Here is a 25,626-nt window from a genome sequence, read left to right on the forward strand (position 1 = left end):
TGGCCGTGGGCACGAAGACCCTGGCTCAGAGGAAGGACCCTGCTCCCACAGTAGTAGCCATCTGGGAAGGGGTGAGAGGTGCCAGGACCTGAGCAGCCCTCCTGGAGTCCTTCCTGGGAGGCTAACACCCACTTCCGCCCCTGCTGGGTCCCAGTGGCGCTCTCCAGGATGTTGGTACCTCCCACCAGGAATGTATGAAATCCAGGGCCTCAACATCTTCACATACATTTGCTATGAAGAACACCATTTTGGGGTTCTTTGTTTTAAGCCATTCTGACAGTTGTACAGTGATATCTCATTGTGTCTTATTGTACATTTCCCTAAAAGCTAATGATATACACAATATTCTTTTTGTGAAATGGCTTTCTGTCTATTTCCAACTAGATTTTTTTTTTTACTGTTCAGTTTTAAGAGCTTTTTATGTATCCCAGATATTAGCCCCTTGTCAGATAGGTGGTTTGCAAATATTTTCACCCAGTCTATAGCTTTTCTCATCCTCTTATGAGGATCATTTGCAGAGCAAGAGTGTTTAATTTTGATGAGCTCCAATTTAACAAGCCTTCCTGTTCTTTGCAGCAGACTTTAGTGTCAAGTTTAAGAAATCTTTTCCTACTTTAGATACTGAATTTTTTTCCTTCTTTTTCTTCTGAATGTTATATACATTTATGTTCATGAACCATTTTGAGTTAAGTTTAATATAAACTGTAAGAATTTAGTGAAAGTTCATGTTTTGCCTAAGGATTTCTAAATGCTCCAGAACCATTTGTTAAAAAGGCTGTCTTTCCTCTATTGAATTCCTTTTGCACATTTATCAAACACCAGTTGGGTGTATTTGTATAAGTCTATTTCTGGGTTCTCTCTTCCAGTCCACTAATCTATCTTTCTTTGCTTTCCCGTGTAAATTTTAGAATAATATTGTAAATATCAACAAAACATCTTCTGGGAGTTTGAACAAAGTTGTGTTAAGCCTATAGATCAATTTGGGAAAAAGTGACCTCCCTGTGTGGAGTCTTCACATCTCTAAGCATGATCTTGCTCTCCATTTATTTAGATCTTTGATTTCTCCCATCAATGTTTTGTAATACAAGTCCTATACATGTTTTTGTTGGATTTGTACTTTAACATTTCATTTCTTTTGGTTATTATAAATGGTGTCATATCTTCATCTCAGTGGTCACATGTTTATTGCTAGTGCAGAGAAGCACAGCTGATTTTCATATGTTTATCTTTTATCCTGCAATATTGCTCAGCTCTTTTATTAGCTCAAGGTGTGTTTTCATAGATTCCATGGAATTTTTGAAGTAGAAAATCATGTTCTCTAGAATGGGAATGGTTTTATTTCTTTCTTTCTGCTTAGTACACTGTTTTTTCCCCTTTCTTGCCTTATTGCAGTGGCTGTAATTCCCAACACTAGATTGAATAAGAATCTGAGAGCAGACATCCTTGTCTTGTTCACAGTCTTAGAGAAGAAGCATTCAGTATCTCATCACTAAGTATAGTGTGACCTGTAGGACTTTTGTAGATACTGTTTACTGAGTTGAGGAACTTTCATTCCTATTACTATATTCTGAGAGTGTTTTATTTTAAATCATGAATGGATATTGAGTTTTGTCAAATGTTTATTCTGCATCAACTGATGTAACCAGGTGAATTTTCTTCTTTAGCTTGTTAATATGGTGGATTACAGTAATTGACCTGTGAGTATTGAGATAGCCTTCTATTCCCTGGGACAAAACCCACTTGTTTGTGGTGTACAATCAGTTTTATATATTGCTGAATTATATTTGCAAACATTTTATTAAAGGTTTTTGCACTTGTATTTATGAAGAATATTGGTCTGTGGTTTTCTTTTGCATACTCTTACTAGTTTTCATGTCAAGGTAATGTTAGATCCATAAAATTAATTTGGAAGTCTTATTTTCTCTTCTATTTTTGGGAAGAGATTGTGTATAATGTGTAGTAATTTAAAGATATTTCGAAGAACTTTTCAATAAAACTATCTGGGCCTAGATATTTCTTTTTGGGGATTTTCAAAATTACTAGTTCAGTATTAAGAGAAATAGGGCTATTCAAATGATGTATTTCATATTAGGTGAGTTGTGGCAACTTATGCTTTTCAAGAAATTGTTCCATTTCCTCCAAGTTGTCAAATGTGTGTGTGTAGTATTGTTCATAGCATTCTTACTGCCCTTTTAATATCTGTAGATTCTGAAATGACACCCTCTGTTTTATGCTTAATATTGGTAATCTGTGTCATCTCTTATTTGTTAGAGTTGCTTTAAGTTTGTCAATTTTATTGATTTTTTCAAAGATCCAGTCCTTTGTTTCATTGATTTGCTTTATAATTTTTCTGCTTTTTATTTTATCGATTTCTGCTCTTTACCATTTTCTCCCTTCATTTTGCTTTGGATTTATTTTATTCTTTCTCTAGACACTTGAGGTGAGAGTTTAGATTACTGATTTGAAACCTTTTGTCTTCTCTAATATATCCATTTAATTAATCCATTTAATCCAATATTCCCTCTCATCACTGCTCTAGTGGTGTTCCATAAATTTTGATATATTGTGTTTTCATTTTCATTTGATTCAGTGCATTTTTATTTCTCCTGAGACTTCTTCTCCAACCCATAGATTACTTAGAAGGGTATCATTTAGTTTGTAAGTATTTGGAGATTTCCTTCTTACCATTGTTTTTCAATTTCTAGTTTTATTCCATTGTGGTCAGAGAACATACTCTATATAATTTACATTCTTTTAATTTTTTAAGGTTTTTTTATGGCCCACAACATTGACTTTTTGGTATAGATCGTGTGGACACTTCAGGAAAGTATGTATCCTACTGTTGTTGAGTAGACTGTTCTAGAAAAGTGCACTAGATCCAATTGGTTGATGGTGTTGCTGGTTTTTTGTCTAGTTCTGTTGATTGTGTAGAGAGGAATGTTGAAATTGAGAAAGGAATGTTGAAATCTCTATAATTGTGGGCTTCTATTAGCTTATGCTTCACATATTTTTGGGCTCTGTTGCTGAGTGCATATAAATTTAATATAACTGTATTTTCCTGTTGGGTTGGTGTTTTTATCATTATGGAATGACTGTCTCGGTGGTGATTGTCTTTGCTCTGAAGTCTGCTTTATCTGATATTAATGTAGCCATTGCTGCTTTCATGAATATTTGCATTTTCTCTATTCTTTTATTTTCAAAATGCTTATACCAGCTATTTGAAGTGTAGACAGCTTCTTATAGATAGCATATAGTTGGGTTATCTTTTTCAGTCTACTCCATTAATTTCCATCTTTATTTGATGTGTTTAGACCATTTATATTTAGTGTAATTACTGGTATGTTGGCTTATATCTACCATTTTATTACTTTTTATGTTTTTCTCAGTTGTTCCTTTCTCTGTTTTCTTTTTCTGGCCTTTCTGTGGGTTACTGAAACATTTTTAATGATTTTGTTTGCATTTAACTATTATATTTTGAGTGTATCTTTTTATATAGCTTTTACTTAGCAGTTGTTCTAGATATTACATTATACATACATATGTACTAGTGTTGTCATTTTACTAGTTCAAGTGAGGTGTAAAAAAATTACACACACACCTCCACTTAAAATATGACTGCCTTAAATATTTCCTTTAAATACATTTAGAATCATATCAGAGAGTGTTATAATCTTTGCTTAAACTGTCAAACATTGTTTAGAAAACTCAAGAGCAGGGTAGTCTCTTATATTTATTCATACTTTTGCATACCATGTTTTTCCCTCTTCCCTGATATCCCAGGTTCCTTTTTTTATTGTTTCTTTTCTGTTTATAGGACTTCCTTTAGCCATTCTTCTAGGGTAGTTCTGATTGCAACAAATTATATTAGTTTCTTTTATGTGAAAATGTCTTGATTTTCCCTATATTCAAATATAGAAATAATATATAAGATGCGTTCTTGTACAGGATTCATAAATAGAAGGTAGGATTCTGGGTTGACAATTCTTTTCTTCCAGCAGTTGAAAAACATTGTGCGACTTCCTTTTGGTCTCTATGGTTTCTGATGAGGAATCCATTATCATAAAAATTGTTTTTCACTATTGGTGAGGTGTCATTTCTTTCTCACTGCTTTCAACATGTGTTCTTTATTTTTATTTTTCATATATTTGACTATTATGTGTCTTGGCTTGGATTTCTTTGAGTGTATACTGCTTGGATTCTTTCAGATTCTCAAATCTGTATGTATATTGGTGGTATATTTTTTTCCAATAAAGGAAATTTTCAGCCATCATTTCTTTGATTACCTTGACAGTTCTATATTTTTTCTCCTCTCCTTCCAGTGCTTAAATAGTACAAATGTTAGATATTTTGCAATAGTCCCACAAGTCCTGAGACTCTGCTTATTTTTGACTACCTGTATTTTTCTCTCTTGCTCAAATTGAGCTATTTCTATTGCTCTATTTTCCACTCACTGATTCTTTCTTTTGTTGCCTCCATTCTGCTACTGTGCTGCCATTTATTTTTTTATTTTATTATTTTTTTTCAGAGGGCATATCTTATATTTATTGATCAAATGGTTGTTAACAACAATAAAATTCTGTATAGGGGACTCAATGCACAATCATTAATCAACCTCATGCCTACTTCTCAACAGTCTCCAATCTTCTAAAGTATAACGAATAAGTTCTTACATGGTGAACAAATTCTTACATAGTGAATAAGTTCTTACATGGTGAACAGTGCAAGGGCAGTCATCACAGAAACTTTTGGTTTTGATCACGCATTATGAACTATGAACAATCAGGTCAAATATGAATATTCGTTTGATTTTTATACTTGATTTATATGTGGATCCCACATTTCTCCCTTTATTATCATTATTATTATTATTATTTTTAATAAAATGCTGAAGTGGTAGGTAGATGTAGGATAAAGGTAGAAAACTTAGTTTAGTGTTGTAAGAGAGCAAATGTAGATCATCAGGTGTGTGCCTGTAGACTGTGTTAATCCAAGCTATACAAGGGCAATAAAACATCCACGGATGCAGAAGATTTCTCTCAAAACGGGGGGAGAGGTTCTAAACCTCACCTCTGTTGATCCCCAATTTCTCACCTGATGGCCTCCCTGCAACTGTGCTTGTCTTAGGTTGTTCCTCCCTTAGGAATCTTACCCGTCTCTGGCTAACCAGTCATCTTCCGGGGCCATACAGGTAGATGTAAAGTTGCTAAGTGAGAGAGAAGCCATATTGTTTGAAAAGGTTAGCTTTTTACTTCTTTGCAGATTTATGTCCTGTGGCTTCTATGCCCAGCATTTGTCTTGAGGTATCTTTAGCACTTGGAGGAATTATGATACTCAGTAAATTCTATATGAGGCACGAATTCTATTTAAGGGTTGTAATTAGGAAGGAAGAAGAAAATCTTTAGAGGTAGCAGACAGAAGAAAACATGGGAAGATTGATTATTTCTTTGTTATATCTTCTTTTTTTTTTTTTTTTTTTTTATTTTTTTATAATAATTATTTTTTATTGAAGGGTAGTTGACACACAGTATTACATTACATGAGTTTCAAGTGTACAACACAGTGGTAGAACATTTATATACATAATTCTAGGTTCCAGCTATCACCCTACCAGGCTGTTACAATATCTTGACTATATTCCTTATGCTATACATTACATCCCGGTTACTAATTTATTTTACCATTGGAAGTCTGTCCTTTTTTTTTTTTGTGAGGGCATCTCTCATATTTATTGATCAAATGGTTGTTAACGACAATAAAATTCTGTATAGGGGAGTCAATGCTCAATGCACAATCATTATTCCACCCCAAGCCTAATTTTTGTCAGTCTCCAATCTTCTGAGGCATAACAAACAAGTTTTTACATGTAGAACAAATTCTTACATAATGAATAAGTTACATAGTGAACAGTACAAGGGCAGTCATCACAGAAACTTTCGGTTTTGCTCATGCATTATGAACTATAAACAGTCAGTTCAAATATGAATACTGATTTGGTTTTTATACTTGATTTATATGTGGATACCACATTTCTCTCTTTATTATTATTATTTTTAATAAAATGCTGAAGTGGTAGGTAGATACAAGATAAAGGTAGAAAACATAGTTTAGTGTTGTAAGAGAGCACATGTAGATGATCAGGTGTGTGCCTGTAGACTATGTGTTAATCCAAGCTAGACCAGGGCAATAAAACATCCACGTATGCAGAAGATTTCTCTCAGAACGGGGGTGTGAGGTTCTAAGCCTCACCTCTGTTGATCCCCAATTTCTCACCTGATGGCCCCCCTGCGACTGTGCCTGTCTTAGGTTGTTCCTCCCTTGAGGAATCTTACCCGTCTCTGGCTAACCAGTCATCTTCCGGGGCCATACAGGGAAATGTGAAGTTGGTAAGTGAGAGAGAAGCCTTATTGTTTGAAAAAGTTAGCTTTTTACTTCTTTGCATATTTATGCCCTGTGGCTTCTGTGCCCAGCATTTGTCTTGAGGTATCTTTACCACTTGGAAGAATTATGATACTCGGTAAATTTGATATGAGGCACGAATTCTATTTAAGGGTTGTAATTAGGAAGGAAGAAGAAAAGCTATAGAAGTAGCAGGCGGAAGAAAACATGGGAAGATTGATTATTTCTTTGATATATCTTCTTGTAGAGTAACTTCAGCATGTATAGGTTTTAAGCTACTACTTAAATTGCACACACACATTAACATAATAGGAGTATAGTTACATAACCAAAGCATACCTGTAATTACCAGCCATCTCCAGTGAAACCAAGAAAACCAGTTAGGCACCTTAAGCATTTGTGAAAACTTATCTATGATATGGTGGATATTGTCCAAATGAACTTGAACAGTCTGAGAGAAATCAGACAAATTAAAACAACCCATTCCTGGGGACTGTTCACATGCCATATGTTCTTTTAACAATAAATAGTTCGTAGTTGTAAGACTTTGGAGCGCTACAATTTGCACTTCTCCAAATTCTTGGTTGAGTTCCAACAGTATAGATCCAGTCCAATTTTGTTGTTTTACTGTATGCACAGGCCAGCTTAGATATCTCCTTCCTCATTCCCATGGCAGGTCCAGGAACTGGTGGGATGAGTGCATCTACAGCTGTAGCAGTGCGTGGATCTTTGTTGGGGTTTTTTGATGATCATCTTCTGGCATGAGTCTTCCAGAGGGTGCAGATGTTGGAAGTTCTTTTTCATATCGTATCTTAGTTCATTTTCGGGGCAGCCCAATTAGGCTTTGATCCTCTGTATAAACACAAACAGACCCTTTGCCTACACTTTTATATGCCCTTTATACCCTTGTGTAGAACTCGTTGGAGGTTACCACACAGGAACTGCCCTTTTTTTTTTTGCTATCACTAATCTACACTTACATGACGAATATTATGTTTACTAGGCTCTCCCCTATACCAGGTCTCCCCTATAAACCCCTTTACAGTCACTGTCCATCAGCATAGCAAAATGTTGTAGAATCACTACTTGCCTTCTCTGTGTTGTACAGCCCTCCCTTTTCTCCTACCCCCCCATGCATGTTAATCTTAATGCCCCCCTACTTCTCCCCCCCTTATCCCTCCCTACCCACCCATCCTCCCCAGTCCCTTTCCCTTTGGTACCTGTTAGTCCATTCTTGAGTTCTGTGATTCTGCTGCTGTTTTGTTCCTTCAGTTTTTCCTTTGTTCTTATATTCCACAGATAAGTGAAATCATTTGGTATTTCTCTTTCTCTGCTTGGCTTGTTTCACTGAGCATAATACCCTCCAGCTCCATCCATGTTGCTGCAAATGATTGGATTTGCCCTTTTCTTATAGCTGAGTAGTATTCCATTGTGTATATGTACCACATCTTCTTTATCCATTCATCTATTGATGGACATTTAGGTTGCTTCCAATTCTTGGCTATTGTAAATAGTGCTGCAATAAACATAGGGGTGCATCTGTCTTTCTCAAACTTGATTGCTGCATTCTTAGGGTAAATTCCTAGGAGTGGAATTCCTGGGTCAAATGGTAAGTCTGTTTTGAGCATTTTGATGTACCTCCATACTGCTTTCCACAATGGTTGAACTAACTTACATTCCCACCAGCAGTGTAGGAGGGTTCCCCTTTCTCCACAGCCTCGCCAACATTTGTTGTTGTTTGTCTTTTGGATGGCAGCCATCCTTACTGGTGTGAGGTGATACCTCATTGTAGTTTTAATTTGCATTTCTCTGATAATTAGCGATGTGGAGCATCTTTTCATGTGTCTGTTGGCCATCTGTATTTCTTTTTTGGAGAACTGTCTGTTCAGTTCCTCTGCCCATTTTTTAATTGGGTTATTTGTTTTTTGTTTGTTGAGGCGTGAGAGCTCCTTATATATTCTGGACGTCAAGCCTTTATCGGATGTGTCATTTTCAAATATATTCTCCCATACTGTAGGGATCCTTCTTGTTCTATTGATGGTGTCTTTTGCTGTACAGAAGCTTTTCAGCTTAATATAGTCCCACTTACTCATTTTTGCTGTTGTTTTCCTTGCCCGGGGAGATATGTTCAAGAAGAGGTCACTCATGTTTATGTCTAAGAGGTTTTCGCCTATGTTTTCTTCCAAGAGTTTAATGGTTTCATGGCTTACATTCAGGTCTTTGATCCATTTTGAGTTTACTTTTGTATATGGGGTTAGACAATGGTCCAGTTTCATTCTCCTACATGTAGCTGTCCAGTTTTGCCAGCACCCCCTGTTGAAGAGACTGTCATTTGGCCATTGTATGTCCATGGCTCCTTTATCAAATATTAATTGACCATATATGTCTGGCTTAATGTCTGGATTCTCTAGTCTGTTCCATTGGTCTGTGGCTCTGCTCTTGTGCCAGTACCAAATTGTCTTGATTACTATGGCTTTATAGTAGAGCTTGAAGTTGGGGAGTGAGATCCCCCCTACTTTATTCTTCTTTCTCAGGATTGCTTTGGCTATTCGGGGTCTTTGGTGTTTCCATATGAATTTTTGAATTATTTGTTCCAGTTCATTGAAGAATGTTGCTGGTAGTTTCATAGGGATTGCATCAAATCTGTATATTGCTTTGGGCAGGATGGCCATTTTAACGATATTAATTCTTCCTAGCCACGAGCATGGGATGAGTTTCCATCTGTTAGTGTCCCCTTTAATTTCTCTTAAGAGTGACTTGTAGTTTTCAGAGTATAAGTCTTTCACTTCTTTGGTTAGGTTTATTCCTAGGTATTTTATTTTTTTTGATGCAATTGTGAATGGAGTTGTTTTCCTGATTTCTCTCTCTGTTGGTTCATTGTTAGTATATAGGAAAGCCACAGATTTCTGTGTGTTGATTTTGTATCCTGCAACTTTGCTGTATTCCGATATCAGTTCTAGTAGTTTTGGGGTGGAGTCTTTAGGGTTTTTTATGTACAGTATCATGTCATCTGCAAATAGTGACAGTTTAACTTCTTCTTTACCAATCTGGATTCCTTGTATTTCTTTATTTTGTCTGATTGCCGTGGCTAGGACCTCCAGTACTATGTTAAATAACAGTGGAGAGAGTGGGCATCCCTGTCTAGTTCCCGATCTCAGAGGAAATGCTTTCAGCTTCTCGCTGTTCAATATAATGTTGGCTGTGGGTTTATCATAGATGGCCTTTATTATGTTGAGGTACTTGCCCTCTATTCCCATTTTGCTGAGAGTTTTTAACATGAATGGATGTTGAACTTTGTCAAATGCTTTTTCAGCATCTATGGAGATGATCATGTGGTTTTTGTCTTTCTTTTTGTTGATGTGGTGGATGATGTTGATGGACTTTCGAATGTTGTACCATCCTTGCATCCCTGGAATGAATCCCACTTGGTCATGGTGTATGATCCTTTTGATGTATTTTTGAATTCGGTTTGCTAATATTTTGTTGAGTATTTTTGCATCTACGTTCATCAGGGATATTGGTCTGTAGTTTTCTTTTTTGGTGGGGTCTTTGCCTGGTTTTGGTATTAGGGTGATGTTAGCTTCATAGAATGAGTTTGGGAGTATCCCCTCCTCCTCTATTTTTTGGAAAACTTTAAGGAGAATGGGTATTATGTCTTCCCTGTATGTCTGATAAAATTCCGAGGTAAATCCATCTGGCCCGGGGGTTTTGTTCTTTGGTAGTTTTTTGATTACCTCTTCAATTTCGTTGCTGGTAATTGGTCTGTTTAGATTTTCTGTTTCTTCCTGGGTCAATCTTGGAAGGTTATATTTTTCTAGGAAGTTGTCCATTTCTCCTAGGTTTCCCAGCTTGTTAGCATATAGGTTTTCATAGTATTCTCCAATAATTCTTTGCATTTCCGTGGGGTCCGTCGTGATTTTTCCTTTCTCGTTTCTGATACTGTTGATTTGTGTTGACTCTCTTTTCTTCTTAATAAGTCTGGCTAGAGGCTTATCTATTTTGTTTATTTTCTCGAAGAACCAGCTCTTGTTTTCATTGATTTTTGCTATTGTTTTATTCTTCTCAATTTTATTTATTTCTTCTCTGATCTTTATTATGTCCCTCCTTCTGCTGACCTTAGGCCTCATCTGTTCTTCTTTTTCCAATTTCGATAATTGTGACATTAGACCATTCATTTGGGATTGCTCTTCCTTTTTTAAATATGCTTGGATTGCTATATACTTTCCTCTTATGACTGCTTTTGCTGTGTCCCACAGAAGTTGGGGCTTAGTGTTGTTGTTGTCATTTGTTTCCATATATTGCTGGATCTCCATTTTGATTTGGTCATTGATCCATTGATTATTTAGGAGCGTGTTGTTAAGCCTCCATGTGTTTGTGAGCCTCTTTGCTTTCTTTGTACAGTTTATTTCTAGTTTTATGCCTTTGTGGTCTGAAAAGTTGGTTGGTAAGATTTCAATCTTTTGGAATTTTCTGAGGCTCTTTTTGTGGCCTAGTATGTGGTCTATTCTGGAGAATGTTCCATGTGCACTTGAGAAGAATGTATATCCCGCTGCTTTTGGATGTAGAGTTCTATAGATGTCTATTAGGTCCATCTGCTCTACTGTGTTGTTCAGTGCTTCCGTGTCCTTACTTATTTTCTGCCCAGTGGATCTATCCTTTGGGGTGAGTGGTGTGTTGAAGTCTCCTAGAATGAATGCATTGCAGTCTATATTCCCCTTTAGTTCTGTTAGTATTTGTTTCACATATGCTGGTGCTCCTGTCTTGGGTGCATATATATTTAGAATGGTTATATCCTCTTGTTTGACTGAGCCCTTTATCATTATGTAGTGTCCTTCTTTATCTCTTGTTACTTTCTTTGTTTTGAAGTCTATTTTGTCTGATATTAGTACTGCAACCCCTGCTTTCTTCTCACTGTTGTTTGCTTGAAATATGTTTTTCCATCCCTTGACTTTTAGTCTGTACATGTCTTTGGGTTTGAGGTGAGTTTCTTGTAAGCAGCATATAGATGGGTCTTGCTTTTTTATCCATTCTGTTACTCTGTGTCTTTTGATTGGTGCATTCAACCCATTAACATTTAGGGTGACTATTGAAAGATATGTACTTATTGCCATTGCAGGCTTTAAATTCGTGGTTACCAAAGGTTCAAGGTTAGCCTCTTTAGTATCTTACTGCCTAACTTAGCTCGCTTATTGAGCTGTTATATACACTGTCTGGAGATTCTTTTCTTCTCTCCCTTCTTGTTCCTCCTCCTCGATTCTTCATATGTTGGGTGTTTTGTGCTGTGCTCCTTCTAGGAGTGCTCCCATCTAGAGCAGTCCCTGTAAGATGTTCTGTAGAGGTGGTTTGTGGAAAGCAAATTCCCTCAGCTTTTGTTTGTCTGGGAATTGTTTAATCCCACCGTCATATTTGAATGATAGTCGTGCTGGATACAGTATCCTTGGTTCAAGGCCCTTCTGTTTCATTGTATTAAATATATCATGCCATTCTCTTCTGGCCTGTAGGGTTTCTGTTGAGAAATCTGACGTTAGCCTGATGGGTTTCCCTTTATAGGTGACCTTTTTCTCTCTAGCTGCCTTTAACACTCTTTCCTTGTCCTTGATCTTTGCCATTTTGATTATTATGTGTCTTGGTGTTGCCCTTCTTGGATCCTTTCTGTTGGGGGTTCTGTGTATTTCCGTGGTCTGTTTGATTACTTCCTCCCCCAGTGTGGGGAAGTTTTCAGCAATTATTTCTTCTAAGATACTTTCCATCTCTTTGCCTCTCTCTTCTTCTTCTGGGACCCCTATAATACGGATATTGCTCCTTTTAGATTGGTCACACAGTTCTCTTAATATTGTTTCATTCCTGGAGATCCTTTTGTCTCTCTCTATGTCAGCTTCCATGCGTTCCTGTTCTCTGATTTCAATTCCATCAATGGCCTCTTGCATTCTATCCATTCTGCTTATAAACCCTTCCAGAGTTTGTTTCATTTCTGCGATCTCCTTTCTGGCATCTGTGATCTCTTTCCGGACTTCATCCCATTTTTCTTGCGTATTTCTCTGCATCTCTGTCAGCATGTTTATGATTCTTATTTTGAATTCTTTGTCAGGAAGACTGGTTAGGTCTGTCTCCTTCTCTGGTGTTGTCTCTGTGATCTTTGTCTGCCTGTAGCTTTGCCTTTTCATGGTGATAGGAATAGTCTGCAAAACTAGGACGAGTGACGGCTGGAAGGACTTCCTTTCTTGTTGGTTTGTGGCCCTCCTCTCCTGGGAGAACAGCGGCCTCTAGTGGCTTGTGCTGCGCAGCTGCGCGCAGACAGGGCTTCTGCTTCCTGCCCGGCTGCTATGGAGTTAATCTCCGCTGTTGCTGTGGGCGTGGCCTGGCTCGGGCAGCTACTCCAAAATGGTGGAGTCGCGTTGGAGCAGGAGCTGCTGGGAGGCTATTTATCTCCGTAAGGGGCCTCCCTGCTCCCTGCAGCCCAGGGGTTAGGGTGCCCAGAGATCCCGGATTCCCTACCTCTGGACTAAGTGGCCCGCCCTGCCCCTTCAAGACTTCCAAAAAGCACCCGCCAAAACAAAACAACGACCACAAAAAAAAACAAGAAAAAAAATTTTTTTTAATTAAAAAAAAAAAAAAATTTTTTAATTAAAAAAAAGAAAAGGTGGTCGTTCGTTTTTCTTTATTCTCCGGTGCCAGCCTCAGGCCTCTGCTCACCGGTCTTTCTGCCCTGTTTCCCTAATATTGGGGTCCCTGTCCCTTTAAGACTTCCAAAAAGCGCTCGCCAAAACAAAGCAGCAAAAAAGCAAAAAAAAAAATGGTCGCGCGCTTTTCTTATGTCCTCTGTCGCCCAGCCTCCAGTGCCTGCTCACTGTTCTTGCTGCCCTGTTTTCCCAGTATCGAGGGCCCTGCACTCTGGCCCGGATGGCTGGGGCTGGGTGTTCGGCAGCCCTGGGCTCCGTCTCCCTCCCGCTCTGCCTGCTCTTCTCCCGCCGGGAGCTGGGGGGAGGGGCGCTCGGCTCCCGCGGGGCCGGGGCTTGTATCTTACCCCCTTCGCGAGGCGCTGGGTTCTCTCAGGTGCGGATGTGGTCTGGATATTGTCCTGTGTCCTCTGGTCTTTATTCTAGGAAGGGTTGTCTTTGTTATATTTTCATAGATATATGTTGTTTTGGGAGGAGATTTCCGCTGCTCTACTCACGCCGCCATCTTCCGCCCCCTCCCTGTTATATCTTCTTGTAGAGTAATTTAAGCATGTATAGTTTTTAAACTACTAATTAAATTGCACACACACATTAACATAATTGGAATACAGTTACATAACCAAAGCAGATCTATAATTACCAGTCATCTCCAGTGAGGCCAAGAAAACCAGGTAGGTACCCTAGGCATTTGTGAAAATTTGTCTATGATATGATGGATATTGTCCAACTGTACCTGAACAATCTGAGAGAAATCAGACAAATTAAAATAGCCCATTCCTGGGAACTGTTCACATCCCATATGTTTTATTTTTTTTTTTCATTCAGCAAATATTTATTAAAACAACTATTGTGGGTCAAGAATGCTATTAGGCTGAAGTAGATGACCAAAATGAGACATGTAAACAAATAATTTTAAAAAAATGCGATATTCTTCACCAGATATTCCAGCAGAGTAGGCAGGGAGAGTTAAGAACAAAATCAATTCACCTTTAGGTCCCCAACACTTATCAGAGTGCTTTACATATTGTAGCAGTGCTTAAATATATGTATGAATGGATAAACAATGTGATACATGCATCTGTATTATCATTAACAGAATACTGTGGGAGCATAAAGAGGAAGTGACCAGTTTTTCCGTGTAACAATAGAGGACAGAAAGGCTTTGCAGGAGATTCAATGGGTGGGGAAGGTGAGTGAATGTGAGGTTAGGAGGCACACTCTGAACTAATAATAAAGGCAGCAAAGCTGGATTGTGGGGTATGTAGGGAGCTGGAATGGCCACTGGTGAGGCTACAAGATAGAGACTAAAGTCAGGATGCAAAAATATCTTGTACTGGAATTTATTCTGTGGGTACTGGTAAGCTATTGAAGGTTTTTTTTTTTTTTTTATAGAGTGCTTCTTTTTTTTTTTTTAAATAATTATTTTTTATTGAAGGGTAGTTGACACACAGTATTACATTACATTAGTTTCAAGTGTACAACACAGTGGTAAAACATTTATATACATAATTCTAGGTTCCAGCTATCACCCTACCAAGCTGTTACAATATCTTGACTATATTCCTTATGCTATACATTACATCCCGGTTACTTATTTATTTTACCATTGGAAGTCTGTCCTTTTTTTTTTGTTGTTGTTGTTGTGAGGGCATCTCTCATATTTATTGATCAAATGGTTGTTAACGACAATAAAATTCTGTATAGGGGAGTCAATGCTCAATGCACAATCATTAATCCACCCCAAGCCTAATTTTCGTCAGTCTCCAATCTTCTGAGGCATAACAAACAAGTTCTTACATGGAGAACAAATTCTTACATAATGAATAAGTTACATAGTGAACAGTACAAGGGCAGTCATCACAGAAACTTTCGGTTTTGCTCATGCATTATGAACTATAAACAGTCAGTTCAAATATGAATACTCATTTGGTTTTTATACTTGATTTATATGTGGATACCACATTTCTCTCTTTATTATTATTATTTTTAATAAAATGCTGAAGTGGTAGGTAGATACAAGATAAAGGTAGAAAACATAGTTTAGTGTTGTAAGAGAGCAAATGTAGATGATCAGGTGTGTGCCTGTAGACTATGTGTTAATCCAAGCTAGACCAGGGCAATAAAACATCCACGTATGCAGAAGATTTCTCTCAGAACAGTGGGGGTGAGGTTGTAAGCCTCACCTCTGTTGATCCCCAATTTCTCACCTGATGGCCCCCCTGCAACTGTGCCTGTCTTAGGTTGTTCCTCCCTTGAGAAATCTTACCCGTCTCTGGCTAACCAGTCATCTTCCGGGGCCATACAGGGAAATGTGAAGTTGGTAAGTGAGAGGGAAGCCTTATTGTTTGAAAAGGTTAGCTTTTTACTTCTTTGCATATTTATGCCCTGTGGCTTCTATGCCCAGCATTTGTCTTGAGGTATCTTTACCACTTGGAAGAATTATGATACTCGGTAAATTTGATATGAGGCACGAATTCTATTTAAGGGTTGTAATTAGGAAGGAAGAAGAAAAGCTATAGAAGTAGCAGGCGGAAGAAAACATGGGAAGATTGATTATTTCTTTGACATATCTTCTTGTAGAGTAACTTCAGCATGTATAGGTTTTAAGCTACTACTTAAATTGCGCACACACATTAACATAATAGGAGTATAGTTACATAACCAAAGCATATCTGTAATTACCAGCCATCTCCAGTGAAACCAAGAAAACCAGTTAGGCACCTTAGGCATTTGTGAAAACTTATCTATGATATGGTGGATATTGTCCAACTGAACTTGAACAGTCTGAGAGAAATCAGACAAATTAAAACAACCCATTCCTGGGGACTGTTCACATGCCATATGTTCTTTTAACAGTAAATAGTCTGTAGTTGTAAGACTTTGGAGCGCTACAATTTGCACTTCTCCAAATTCTTGGTTGAGTTCCAACAGTATAGATCCAGTCAAATTTGTTGTTTTACTGTATGCACAGGTCAGCTTAGATATCTCCTTCCTCATTCCCATGGCAAGTCCAGGAACTGGTGGGATGAGTGCATCTACAGCTGTAGCAGTGCGTGGATCTTTTTTGGGGTTTTTTGATGATCATCTTCTGGCATGAGTCTTCCAGAGAGTGCAGATGTTGGAAGTTCTTTCTCATATTGTATCTTAGTTCATTTTCGGGGTAGCCCAATTAGGCTTTGATCCTCTGTATAAACACAAACAGACCCTTTGCCTACACTTTTATATGCCCTTTATACCCTTGTGTAGAACTCGTTGGAGGTTACCACACAGGAACTGCCCTTTTTTTTTTTTTAGCTTTGTTTTTGGTATCACTAATCTACACTTACATGATGAATATTATGTTTACTAGGCTCTCCCCTATACCAGGTCTCCCCTATAAACCTCTTTACAGTCACTGTCCATCAGCATAGCAAAATGTTGTAGAATCACTACTTGCCTTCTCTGTGTTGTATAGCCCTCCCTTTTCTCCTACCCCCCCATGCATGTTAATCTTAATACCCCCCTACTTCTCCCCCCCTTATCCCTCCCTACCCACCCATCCTCCCCAGTCCCTTTCCCTTTCGTACCTGTTAGTCCATTCTTGAGTTCTGTGATTCTGCTGCTGTTTTGTTCCTTCAGTTTTTCCATTGTTCTTATATTCCACAGATAAGTGAAATCATTTGGTATTTCTCTTTCTCCGCTTGGCTTGTTTCACTGAGCATAATACCCTCCAGCTCCATCCATGTTGCTGCAAATGATTGGATTTGCCATTTTCTTATGGCTGAGTAGTATTCCATTGTGTATATGTACCACATCTTCTTTATCCATTCATCTATTGATGGACATTTAGGTTGCTTCCAATTCTTGGCTATTGTAAATAGTGCTGCAATAAACATAGGGGTGCATCTGTCTTTCTCAAACTTGATTGCTGCATTCTTAGGGTAAATTCCTAGGAGTGGAATTCCTGGGTCAAATGGTAAGTCTGTTTTGAGCATTTTGATGTACCTCCATACTGCTTTCCACAATGGTTGAACTAACTTACATTCCCACCAGCAGTGTAGGAGGGTTCCCCTTTCTCCACAGCCTCGCCAACATTTGTTGTTGTTTGTCTTTTGGATGGCAGCCATCCTTACTGGTGTGAGGTGATACCTCATTGTAGTTTTAATTTGCATTTCTCTGATAATTAGCGATGTGGAGCATCTTTTCATGTGTCTGTTGGCCATCTGTATTTCTTTTTTGGAGAACTGTCTGTTCAGTTCCTCTGCCCATTTTTTAATTGGGTTATTTGTTTTTTGTTTGTTGAGGCGTGTGAGCTCTTTATATATTCTGGACGTCAAGCCTTTATCGGATGTGTCAGTTTTCAAATATATTCTCCCATACTGTAGGGATCCTTCTTGTTCTATTGATGGTGTCTTTTGCTGTACAGAAGCTTTTCAGCTTAATATAGTCCCACTTACTCATTTTTGCTGTTGTTTTCCTTGCCCGGGGAGATATGTTCAAGAAGAGGTCACTCATGTTTATGTCTAAGAGGTTTTTGCCTATGTTTTCTTCCAGGAGTTTAATGGTTTCATGGCTTACATTCATGTCTATGATCCATTTTGAGTTTACTTTTGTATATGGGGTTAGACAATGGTACAGTTTCATTCTCCTACATGTAGCTGTCCAGTTTTGCCAGCACAACCTGTTGAAGAGACTGTCATTTCGCCATTGTATGTCCATGGCTCCTTTATCAAATATTAATTGACCATATATGTCTGGGTTAATGTCTGGATTCTCTAGTCTGTTCCATTGGTCTGTGGCTCTGCTCTTGTGCCAGTACCAAATTGTCTTGATTACTATGGCTTTGTAGTAGAGCTTGAAGTTGGGGAGTGAGATCCCCCCTACTTTATTCTTCTTTCTCAGGATTGCTTTGGCTATTCGGGGTCTTTGGTGTTTCCATATGAATTTTTGAATTATTTGTTCCAGTTCATTGAAGAATGTTGCTGGTAGTTTCATAGGGATTGCATCAAATCTGTATATTGCTTTGGGCAGGATGGCCATTTTGACGATATTAATTCTTCCTAGCCACGAGCATGGGATGCGTTTCCATCTGTTAGTGTCCCCTTTAATTTCTCTTAAGAGTGACTTGTAGTTTTCAGAGTATAAGTCTTTCACTTCTTTGGTTAGGTTTATTCCTAGGTATTTTATTTTTTTTGATGCAATTGTGAATGGAGTTGTTTTCCTGATTTCTCTTTCTGTTGGTTCATTGTTAGTATATAGGAAAGCCACAGATTTCTGTGTGTTGATTTTGTATCCTGCAACTTTGCTGTATTCCGATATCAGTTCTAGTAGTTTTGGGGTGGAGTCTTTAGGGTTTTTTATGTACAGTATCATGTCATCTGCAAATAGTGACAGTTTAACTTCTTCTTTACCAATCTGGATTCCTTGTATTTCTTTGTTTTGTCTGATTGCCGTGGCTAGGACCTCCAGTACTATGTTAAATAACAGTGGAGAGAGTGGGCATCCCTGTCTAGTTCCCAATCTCAGAGGAAATGCTTTCAGCTTCTCGCTGTTCAATATAGTGTTGGCTGTGGGTTTATCATAGATGGCCTTTATTATGTTGAGGTACTTGCCCTCTATTCCCATTTTGCTGAGAGTTTTTAACATGAATGGATGTTGAACTTTGTCAAATGCTTTTTCAGCATCTATGGAGATGATCATGTGGTTTTTGTCTTTCTTTTTGTTGATGTGGTGGATGATGTTGATGGACTTTCGAATGTTGTACCCTCCTTGCATCCCTGGGATGAATCCCACTTGGTCATGGTGTATGATCCTTTTGATGTATTTTTGAATTCGGTTTGCTAATATTTTGTTGAGTATTTTTGCATCTACGTTCATCAGGGATATTGGTCTGTAGTTTTCTTTTTTGGTGGGGTCTTTGCCTGGTTTTGGTATTAGGGTGATGTTAGCTTCATAGAATGAGTTTGGGAGTATCCCCTCCTCCTCTATTTTTTGGAAAACTTTAAGGAGAATGGTTATTATGTCTTCCCTGTATGTCTGATAAAATTCTAAGGTAAATCCATCTGGCCTGGGGGTTTTGTTCTTTGGTAGTTTTTTGATTACCGCTTCAATTTCGTTACTGGTAATTGGTCTGTTTAGATTTTCTGTTTCTTCCTGGGTCAATCTTGGAAGGTTATATTTTTCTAGGAAGTTGTCCATTTCTCCTAGGTTTCCCAGCTTGTTAGCATATAGGTTTTCATAGTACTCTCCAATAATCCTTTGCATTTCCGTGGGGTCCGTCGTGATTTTTCCTTTCTCGTTTCTGATACTGTTGATTTGTGTTGACTCTCTTTTCTTCTTAATAAGTCTGGCTAGAGGCTTATCTATTTTGTTTATTTTCTCGAAGAACCAGCTCTTGGTTTCATTGATTTTTGCTATTGTTTTATTCTTCTCAATTTTATTTATTTCTTCTCTGATCTTTATTATGTCCCTCCTTCTGCTGACCTTAGGCCTCATCTGTTCTTCTTTTTCCAATTTCGATAATTGTGACATTAGACCATTCATTTGGGATTGCTCTTCCTTTTTTAAATATGCTTGGATTGCTATATACTTTCCTCTTATGACTGCTTTTGCTGTGTCCCACAGAAGTTGGGGCTTAGTGTTGTTGTTGTCATTTGTTTCCATATATTGCTGGATCTCCATTTTGATTTGGTCATTGATCCATTGATTATTTAGGAGCGTGTTGTTAAGCCTCCATGTGTTTTGTGAGCCTCTTTGCTTTCTTTGTACAGCTTATTTCTAGTTTTATGCCTTTGTGGTCTGAAAAGTTGGTTGGTAGGATTTCAATCTTTTGGAATTTTCTGAGGCTCTTTTTGTGGCCTAGTATGTGGTCTATTCTGGAGAATGTTCCATGTGCACTTGAGAAGAATGTATATCCCGCTGCTTTTGGATGTAGAATTCTATAGATGTCTATTAGGTCCATCTGCTCTACTGTGTTGTTCAGTGCTTCCGTGTCCTTACTTATTTTCTGCCCAGTGGATCTATCCTTTGGGGTGAGTGGTGTGTTGAAGTCTCCTAGAATGAATGCATTGCAGTCTATATCCCACTTTAGTTCTGTTAGTATTCGTTTCACATATGCTGGTGCTCCTGTCTTGGGTGCATATATATTTAGAATGGTTATATCCTCTTGTTTGACTGAGCCCTTTATCATTATGTAGTGTCCTTCTTTATCTCTTGTTACTTTCTTTGTCTTTAAGTCTATTTTGTCTGATATTAGTACTGCAACCCCTGCTTTCTTCTCGCTGTTGTTTTCCTGAAATATGTTTTTCCATCCCTTGACTTTTAGTCTGTACATGTCTTTGGGTTTGAGGTGAGTTTTTTGTAAGCAGCATATAGATGGGTCTTGCTTTTTAATCCATTCTATTACTCTGTGTCTTTTGATTGGTACCTTCAGTCCATTTATATTTAGGGTGACTATTGAAAGATATGTACTTATTGCCATTGCAGGCTTTAAATTCGTGGTTACCAAAGGTTCAAAGTTAGCCTCTTTAGTATCTTACTGCCTAACTTAGTTCGCTTACTGAGCTGCTATATACACTGTCTGGAGATTCTTTTCTTCTCTACTTCTTATTCCTCCTCCTCCATTCTTCATATGCTGGGTGTTTTGTTCTGTGTTCTTTCTAGGAGTGCTCTCTTCTAGAGCAGTCCCTGTAAGATGTCCTGTAGAGGTGGTTTGTGGGAAGCAAATTCCCTCAGCTTTTGCTTGTCTGGGAATTGTTTAATGCCGCCGTCATATTTAAATGATAGTTGTGCTGGATCCAGTATCTTTGGTTCAAGGCCCTTCTGTTTCATTGCATTAAATATATCATGCCATTCTCTTCTGGCCTGTAGGGTTTCTGTCGAGAAGTCTGATGTTAGCCTGATGGTTTTTCCTTTTTAGGTGACCTTTTTCTCTCTAGCTGCCTTTAAAACTCTTTCCTTGTCCTTGATCTTTGCCATTTAATTATTATGTGTCTTGGTGTTGTCCTCCTTGGATCCTTTCTGTTGGGGGTTCTGTGTATTTCCGTGGTCTGTTCGATTATTTCCTCCCCCAGTTTGGGGAAGTTTTCAGCAATTATTTCTTCCAAGATACTTTCCATCCCTTTTCCTCTCTCTTCTTCTTCTGGTACCCCTATAATACGGATATTGTTCCTTTTGGATTGGTCACACAATTCTCTTAATAATTGTTTCATTCCTGGAGATCCTTTTGTCTCTCTCTATGTCAGCTTCTATGCGTTCCTGTTCTCTGGTTTCAATTCCATCAATGGCCTCTTGCATCTTATCCATTCTGCTTATAAACCCTTCCAGAGTTTGTTTCATTTCTGTGATCTCCTTTCTGGCATCTGTGATCTCTCTCCGGACTTCGTCCCATATCTCTTGCGTATTTCTCTGCATCTCTGTCAGAATGTTTATGATTTTTATTTTGAATTCTTTGTCAGGAAGACTGGTTAGGTCTGTCTCCTTCTCTGGAGTCTCTGTTATCTTGGTTTGCCTGTAATTTTGTCTTTTCATGGTGAGAGGAATAGTTTGCAGAGCTGGGACGAGTGACGGCTGGAAGAACTTCCCTTCTTGTTGGTTTGTGGCCCTACTCTCCTGCGAGAACAGCGACCTCTAGTGGCTTGTGCTGGGCAGCTGGCACAGACAGGGCATCTGCTTTCTGCCCGGCTGCTATGGAGTTTGTCTCTGCTGTTGCTGTGGGTGTGGCCTGGCTTGGGCTGCTGCTCCAAAGTAGTGGAGTCGCATTGGAGGGGGAGCGGCCAGGAGACTGTTTATCTCCGTAAGGGGCCTCTGTGCTCCCTTTAGCCCAGGGGATTAGGGTGCCCAGAGATCTCTGGATTCCCTACCTCTGCATTAAGTGTCCCGCCTTGCCCCTTTATGACTTCCAAAAAGCAGCTGCCAAAACAAAACAACGACCACAAAAAAAAAAAAAACTTAAAAAATAAAATAAATAAATAAATAATGACTGCTTGTTTTTCTTTATTCTCCGGCGCCATCCTCAGGCATCTGCTCACCGGTCTTGCTGCCCTGTTTCCCTAGAATCCAGGGCCCTGTGCACGCACTGTGTCTGCGCTCTGGTCCGGATGGCTGGGGCTGGGTGTTCGGCAGTCCTGGGCTCCCTCTCCCTCCTGCTCTGCCTGCTCTGCTCCCACTGGGAGCTGAGGGGAGGGGCGCTCATGTCCCGCCGGGCCGGAGCTTGTATCTTACCCCCTTCGCGAGGCGCTGGGTTATCACAGGTGTGGATGTGGTCTGGATATTGTCCTGTGTCCTCTGGTCTCTATTCTAGGAAGAGTTGTCTTTGTTATATTTTCATAGATATATGTGGTTTTGGGAGGAGATTTCCACTGCTCTACTCACGCCGCCATCTTGGCTCCACCCCCTGCCATTTATTTTTTTATTATGGTTATTATGTTTTCCAATTTTAAGAATTCATTAGGTTCTTCTTTATACCTTCTATTTTTTTACTGAGAATTTCAAATATTTTATGTGTTTCAAGCATGTGTACAGTTCCTTCCTGAAGAATATTTTATGATGATACTTTTAAAGTCTTTGACAGATAATTTTAACATTCCTGTTACCTTGGCACTAGGATCTACTAGTTACCTTTTTTCTTTTAGTTTGAAATCTTCCTATGATGAGTAACTTTTAATTCAAACCTGGAAATTTGGGGCCTGTGGCATGAGAATTTGAATTTTATTTAAACATCCTATTTTATTTGGCTTTCAATGACACTGCTTTGGTGGAGGAAGTAGAGGCAGTGTGTTTTGGGATCCCCAGAGGGGATGGAAGATAAGCCTTCCCACTTAGCTTTTGCTGGCATGGATGGGGGTTGGCCACAGTTTTTAGTGGTGTTTGGCTAAGAGGAGATCATTTATTATTTAAAGGTTTCTATTTTGCTAGTCTGTGCCCTGTTTGATTAGAGAAAGCAGAATTTGGTTGAGGTATTTTTGTGTACACATTCTTCAGCTTTAATTCAGAGTTATTTGAAGAAAAAGAAAACCCAGGAACTTCCAACATGTTGATGCTTGCCTCCCAAGGTCCCCAGGTGGACTGCCTTCTTCTCTCCATCCCCAGAATCTTCTTAGGATGTTGTTTATAGAAGGTCAGGGTGTTTAGTTGTATGTCATGGGAGGAATAGGGAAACAAACATCTACTCCATCTTCCCAATAACAGAAGCTAAATAAGCTCATTTTGCAACCAAGAAAAAATCTTGTAATGCTGGGATTGCAGTTTCTCAAAGCAGTTTCAAAAGATGGTACAGAGCGGAAGAACTGGGGGATGCAACATTGTCCAACATACCAAAACTTAATACATGAATATATTTTCATTAGGGTATTTGTTTCTTTAGCTGGATATCACAATGCAAAGAAATGAGTGAACCTTGGGACTGAGGAATCTATTTATAAGAGTGAGGCAGCATTAATTAAACCAACAGCATACATTAAGTTGTGTTGGAGAAGAGATTGTAATCACTAAGAGAGCTTGATCTGCTCAAGGTGATGTTCCCAAATGACAGTGAATTTTTTCCAGCTTCTATTTCTCCTCCTACCTCCTAAGGGGAATTTTATTATTTACTTTACCTGGAAAATATTTGTTGGGATTTACTTACTTCCATTTCATCAATAATTAATTGGTTATGTAACAAAGGGTAAAAAACTTTTTTGCTAATCAAATTTAAAAACCTGATATTCTGAACTAAAATAAAATCTTAAAGATGTACTTTTACAAACCCAGCTTGGTGTCATGCTGGCCTCCAGCGGGAATGAGAGGGAGGTCAGCCTGCTAGGGCTGCCATGACAAAGCACCACAGACCGGGAAGCTTAAACGACAGAAACATGTTTTCTCAGAGGACTGGAGGCTGGGAGTCTGAGACCAACACGTAGGCTGGAGGGTTTCTCTTGTGGCCTCTCTCCTGGGTGTGTAGATGGCCATCCTCTCCCTGTGTCCTCACACAGTCTTCCATCTGTGTGTGTCTGTGTCCTAACTCCTCTTCTCACAAGGACACAAAGACACAGTGGATTAGGGGCCACCCACATGGCCTTGATTAACCTTAATTACCTTCTTAAGATCTGGTCTCTTAACAGAGTCACACTCTGAGGTCCTGGGGGTGAGGACTTCAACATATGAACTTGAGGGGATGCAGTTAGCCATCAGAGGGTTAGCCCGCTTGAAGCCAGCACCTGCATCCCCTAGGGTGGCCGCCACCAGCCGTGTCTGACCCAGACAGTCCCACTATCCCTGTACCTTTCCTTGTCAAAGTGTTTGGACCCTTCACCCTTTCCAAGTCTGGACCTTTACCACCAGATGAGAGATGCCATAGATTGTGTTTTTGGTGTTTGTTTTCAAGTTTCATACATCATTACCACCAAGGACCAGATCTTTCTAAAAATGCTCATGTGGATCTTTGGCTTCCTTCCCTGCCATGGTCTGTGGCCCCATGTCAGCATGCCAGCCCACCTGCCTGCTGTCCCTGCTTCTTCTCCCTCCTGTCCAGCCAGACCCTGCTGTGAATGCCGGGAGAGGCTGCATGGCTGCCTGAGCTCCATCTGCTGACCCCAGGTCTGTGCCCTTGGTGCAGCAGTATCATGGAGCTGTGAAATGTGTCAAGAAGACCTAACTCAAAATTGGACTGAGGAAGACATGAATAGGACAGTGGGAATCTCCTCCCAAAAACATACATATTTTTGAAAATACAACAAATACAACTATCCCTAAAAAGAGACCAGAAGACACAGGACAACAGCCAGACTACATCCACACCTGCGAGAATCCAGCACCTGGTGAAAGGAGTAAGATACAAGGCGCAGCCCAGCGGGACCCGAGGCCCCTCACCCCAGCTCCCAGCAGGAGGAGAGGAGTCAGAGCAGGGAGGGAGAAGGAGCCCAGGACTGCTAAACACCCAGCCCTAGCCATCCACACCAGAGCACAGACACACAGTGCATGCGTGGGGTGCCGGAAACTAGGGAAGCAGGACAGTAAGACCTGTGAGTGGGTCCTGCAGCCGGTGCTCCTGGGACAAAGAAAAGTGAGTGCTTTTTGAAAGTCTTAAAGGGACAGGGACCCCACAGCTGGACGGAAGCATCCCGGGTCACAGTCTAGCAGCTGGAAATTCCAGGGAAATCCAGGCACACTAACCCCCTGGGCAACAGCTCTGAGACCCCTCACGGAGGTGAACAGCCAAACAGCCCCCCGTCCATTACCCCTTCGGGACTCCGCCATAGCAGAGCAGCAGCCTGAGGCTGGCCACACCCACAACAAGGTAGCTTCCTCCATACCGGCCGGGCAAGATACAGAGACCCAGTCTACACGCAATTGCCCAACACAAGCCACTAGGGGTCGCAGTTGTCCAAGTAAAGAAAGGCCAGAAGCAATTGGAAAAAGTCTAGGCCCTCCCAGCTGACAGATGCGTCAATAGCATACCACTGCATCTATCAACATGAAAAGGCAAAAAAATTTGATCCAGACAAGACTAACCCAGACAGCTTCGACATCTACATCTTCCCCTGAGAAGGAAACTAGGGAGATAGATTTAACCAGTCTTCCTGAAAAAGAATTCAAA

General features: G+C 39.5%; 1 long non-coding RNA gene across 1 annotated transcript in view; it reads left to right on the forward strand.

The window, feature by feature from the left end:
• Positions 1–25,626, forward strand: part of LOC130682950 (uncharacterized) — a 34,056-nt gene that overhangs the window by 249 nt on the left and 8,181 nt on the right. The window lies entirely within an intron of this gene.

This window comes from Manis pentadactyla, chromosome 3, assembly GCF_030020395.1.
Source record: "Manis pentadactyla isolate mManPen7 chromosome 3, mManPen7.hap1, whole genome shotgun sequence".
Lineage (NCBI taxonomy): Eukaryota > Metazoa > Chordata > Mammalia > Pholidota > Manidae > Manis > Manis pentadactyla.